Genomic DNA, 5,000 nt, shown 5'->3' on the forward strand with positions numbered 1-5,000 from the left:
GTATTGTATTGTCGTCTGTTCAAATAATATAGCCAAACAGCCGTGGCTGAAGCATGGACTGTGTTCATTTAGGCTAGTCGATGTAGCATGTAAGTTAATGAGACATTCGGTTTGCTTTCCCCCAAAAAGGGGCGCAATGCACATTCACGAGCAAAGTACCCGGATGGCCGTTCATGCGCATAAGAGTTTTTTCGCGTGGTTGTTGGGGCGGGCAGTCATTGTTGGATTTCCACTGCTGTCCATGCACAAGGGTCCGTTCTAAAGACAAGTGAAAATAATATAAACCTCCACTTCAACCAGGATTTTTCTCCACCCATTTTTTTTCCATCACATTTTGAAAGTACTACATTCACACAAGTGTTGTGCTTATATCATGGCTGTGAAGCACGCTGTTTCTACTGACAGTGAGGTGCAAAAGGACAAGTTTGCAGGGCTTCGCCGTTTGTCTTCAGTTGGTATAGTTTGAGGGTCCTCTTCACTGAAAATTTGAAAGGACTTGAGTTGAAGTATCCAAGGACCTCTTCCAAAAAGTTAAAATAGATTTATTTTAATGGCTAAATCATTCTAGAAATGTAAAAAAAAAAACGCTTCACAGTGAGGTGCCTTTCTGGTGGAGGGCAGAGTTGCAGTACTGTCTGTGAAGACTATGGCTGCATACCTCTTTGTCCGTCATGCCTCAAATCCACATTACCATATCCTCCATTACCTTATTTCCCCTCCTCTGCTTTCCTCACTCTTTTCTTTTCCAGTCTGCTCTTGTGTCATCCTCTCTTTTCCACTCCCGACGGTTCTTATTTTCTTCATTGTCTCCTGTCCTCTTATTTCCCTCTCCTCTCCTCTCCTCTCCTCTCCTCTCCTCTCCTCTCCTCTCCTACTTACTCTTCTCCTCTACTCCCCTCTCCTCCTTTCCTCTCCTCTCCTATATTCCTCTCCCCTGCTCTACTCTCCCTTATTCTCCTCTGTGTACCTCTCCTCTACTCCCCTCTCCTCTCCTCTCCTCCCCTATCTACTCCTCTCCTACTCTCCTTTCCTCTCCTCTCCTCTCCTCTTCTCTTCTCCTCTCCTTTCTGCTCTTCTAACCTTCCCTTTCCTCTCTATTCCCCTCCACTCCTCTCATCTCCTGTCCTCTTCTCTCCTCTCTACTCTACTCTTCTCCTCTCCTCTCCTCTTCTCCTCTTCTTTCTGCTCATCTAACCTTCTCCTCTCCTCTCCTCTAACCTTATCCTCCCCTCCCCTCCCCTCGTCTCCTCTTCTCTCCTCTTTACTCTATTGCTCCCCTGTCCTCCCCTCTCATCTCCTCTCCTCTACTCTCTTATCCTCTCTCCTCCTCTCCTCTCCTGTCTTCTCATTTTCTCTCCTATCCACCTATCCTCTCCTCTCCTCTCTTCATTTTCTCTCCTCCTCTCCTCCCCTGCTCTCTCCTCTCCTCTCCTGTCCTCTCCTCTCCACTGCACTCTTTTCTCTCCTCTCCTCTCCTCTCATCTCATCTCCTCTCCTCTCCTCTCCTGTCCTCTCCTCTCCTCTCCTCTCCTCTCCTGTCCTCTCCTCTCCTCTACCCTCCTCTCCTCTACCCTCCTCTCCTCTGCTCTCCTCTCTACTCCTCTTCTCTACCCTCCTCTCCTCTCCTCTCCTCTCCTCTCCTCTCCTCTTCTCTCCTCCTCTCTTCCACCGTCGGCAGCCAGCGCTGTGCTACACTGAGGCTGCATGGCTGGAATGTAAACACCAGTCATCTGTAAACACACACACACACACACACACACACACACACACACACACACACACACACACACACACACACACACACACACACACACACACACACACACACACACACACACACACACACACACACACACACACACACACAGCCCTATGACCCTGATTACTGGGGACAAATAAAAAAGAGAGATGAGAGGAGGGGAGATGACAGGAAGACTGAAACAGACGCAACACAGACTAGCATGCATTATCAGTAGGGTGACGAAAGAATGAGCAAAAGAGAAGGGGGAAAAAGGGGGATTTCATTACAATAAATTGGACGAGAGAAGAGAGGCAGAGTGGAGTACATAGAGGAAATAAAGTCATTTAATGTTGAGTCAATCTCTCATGTTAGTGTAAACATCTGAGTCTGAGTCACACTATGACAAAGTTTTCAAAGTGGTGTCATGGGCTAGTGAGTCTATGGTTGTTAAAGTCGAGTCATTGTAATTACAAAAAGTTCACTGTGACTCACTGGGCGCATTCGGGCCGACTGAGAACCATGCCGTTCGCCAACCGGATATACTACTTGGGTTTTCTCTGCGAACCGTGACAGCAGGTTCAATCGGGTAACATAGTCACGTTCAGAGGCCGGTATGAACACGGGCGGTTCGCAGATGAGGAAGTGCCGAAGGCAACTGGTGCGGGCACTGGCACCACCTCTGTTCTGGTCAGCCTAAAACCTGAAAGTACTGTTCCAAATTAGGCAGCCATGGACTAGTAAGGCAGGTCATGACCTAGTGGTTAGCGAGGTGGTCTGCAGATCAGAGGGTGGCAGGTTCGAATCACACCCTTACCTCTCTCTACACCAGTGATTCTCCAAGTGTGGTCCGGGGACCACTAGTGGTCCGCGACAGAGCTCAGGTGGTCCGCGAGGGGATTTCTATTTTTCCAAGACAAGCTAGCAGTAAGCTATATTTGTAACATTATTACAAAGCTAAACATAGCTGAAGTCTCATTTTCACCACAGTAAGACAGGCTTGTAATGTGAATAAAAAGTAGCCTATGTGATCAGCACCGAAATTACACGTGTCAAATTAGCAACCGTCAACTGTCAATTCAATTGACAGGCGGTCCCTGAACATTTTTGGGGGGACAAAGTGGTCCTCCGTCTGAAAAAGTTTGAGAAACACTGCTCTACACCTTCACCCAGCCTTGCCACAGTGGTTAGCGAGGTGGTCTGCAGATCAGAGGGGTGGAGGTTCAACCCACACTCACACTCTCTACAAACCCCTTCAAACAGGTGAGTCTTCATAACTAACATACTATACATTGAGCATAGAACCACCCCTACAACAAAACGCACACGCACGCGCACGCGCACACACACACACACACACACACACACACACACACACACACACACACACACACACACACACACACACACACACACACACACACACACACACACACACACACACACACACACACACACACACACACACACACACATCTGTGTTGTGTTGTGGTTGATGCACTATAAGATCAAAGACACATATGGGACTCACTTTAGCCTGAATATAAATTAGCTGAGTCTCTCTCTCGCGATCTCTTTCTCTTATTCTTCCTCTCTCTCTCTCACTGTCTCTTTCAGTTTCTTTCTCAATCTCCCTCTTTCTCTTTCTTTCTCTTATTCTTCCTCTCTCTCTCTCTCTCTCTCTCTCTCTCTCTCTCTCTCTCTCTCTCTCTCTCTCTCTACTGATGGACGACAAATGCTGAGTCATTTCTTCACACACACACACACACACACACACACACACACACACACACACACACACACACACACACACACACACACACACACACACACACACACATACATGCACAAGTGCACACAAACAAACATGTGCGTACACACAAACTTGAAACAGCTGAAAACCCATCCACACACAAACATGACCAACAAGGACCAGCTGGACACACACACACACACACACACACACACACACACACACACACACACACACACACACACACACACACACACACACACACACACACACACACAGCTGGAAACTGGAATCCGAATGCACACATAAACAAATATACAAGTTCACACACACACACACGCACGCACGCACGCACGCACGCACGCACGCACGCACGCACGCACGCACGCACGCACGCACACACACACACACACACACACACACACACACACACACACACACACACACACACACACACACACACACAGCTCATTTCCAAACATGATGAACTGTAGCCTACTTGCACATGTACACACACACATACACATAGACACACACACGTTCGTCTCATTCAGGTAATTATATCTACAGATGCAGTCCACTAAGAGTACACTGCAGTGTCTGCCAATGTATGTCCCTGCCCTCTGCACACAAATAACACACACACACACAATGAGGAGAAGAGCTAAGACACTCTCCTTTAATCTTCTCTCTTCTCCTCTCCTACTCTGCTTACCTCTCTACTCTCATGCTCCGCTTACCTCTCCTCTCCTCTCCTCTCCTACTCTGCTTACCTCTTTCCTCCCCTCTCCTCTCCTCCTCTTCTCTCATTTCACGTCCTCCCCTCTCCTCTCCCTTCCTTTCCTCTTATCTCCTCTCATCTCCCCCTCTCCTCACCTCACCTCTCATCTCTTATATCTTATCCTCTCATCTCTTCCTCTCCTCTCCTCCTCTTCTCCTCTTAACACCTTTCTTCTCCTCTCCTCCTCTCCTCAATGTATAGCTCCTCTCCCTTCCTCCTTTCCATCTTTCATAGCTCCTCTCCTCTCCTCTCCTCTTCTCCTCTTATGTCCTCTCTTCCTACAATAGAATGGAATAGAATAGAATAGAATAGAATAGAAACCATTATTGTCATCACACACATTAATATAAAATGTGTTAAATATAAATATAATACATATAAAATATATAATACATAATATATATATCAGTCCCTCCAGGAAATCGCGATGTTGCGATCGCGCCGTTTTTCGCAACTTAAATGAATTCCCGCGAATTCTGCGCGAGAGCGCAACTTTAACCAATTACCGCGATTTCCCGCAACTTTGAACACTTTGAACCAATCCATGCTGCGCTGACTTCACTGACGTTGACAAACTTCCTTTCAAAAAGGATAATACAATGAAAAAATACAATAAAAAGTAATCTAGCAATCAGTCCCAGCACTTTACTATGCATGTACAAAGTTGTCGGTGAGGGGGAAAAAACTAATAAATACGAATGTAGGAAACGCTATGTTCTCATTGCGCG

General features: G+C 46.8%; 1 protein-coding gene across 10 annotated transcripts in view; it reads right to left on the bottom strand.

Moving 5' to 3' along the window:
• scube3 (signal peptide, CUB domain, EGF-like 3) overlaps positions 1-5,000 on the bottom strand; it is a 124,885-nt gene that overhangs the window by 110,593 nt on the left and 9,292 nt on the right. The gene's annotated exons all lie outside the window — the stretch shown is intronic.

The sequence above is a fragment of the Engraulis encrasicolus genome, chromosome 10, assembly GCF_034702125.1.
Source record: "Engraulis encrasicolus isolate BLACKSEA-1 chromosome 10, IST_EnEncr_1.0, whole genome shotgun sequence".
Classification (NCBI taxonomy): domain Eukaryota; kingdom Metazoa; phylum Chordata; class Actinopteri; order Clupeiformes; family Engraulidae; genus Engraulis; species Engraulis encrasicolus.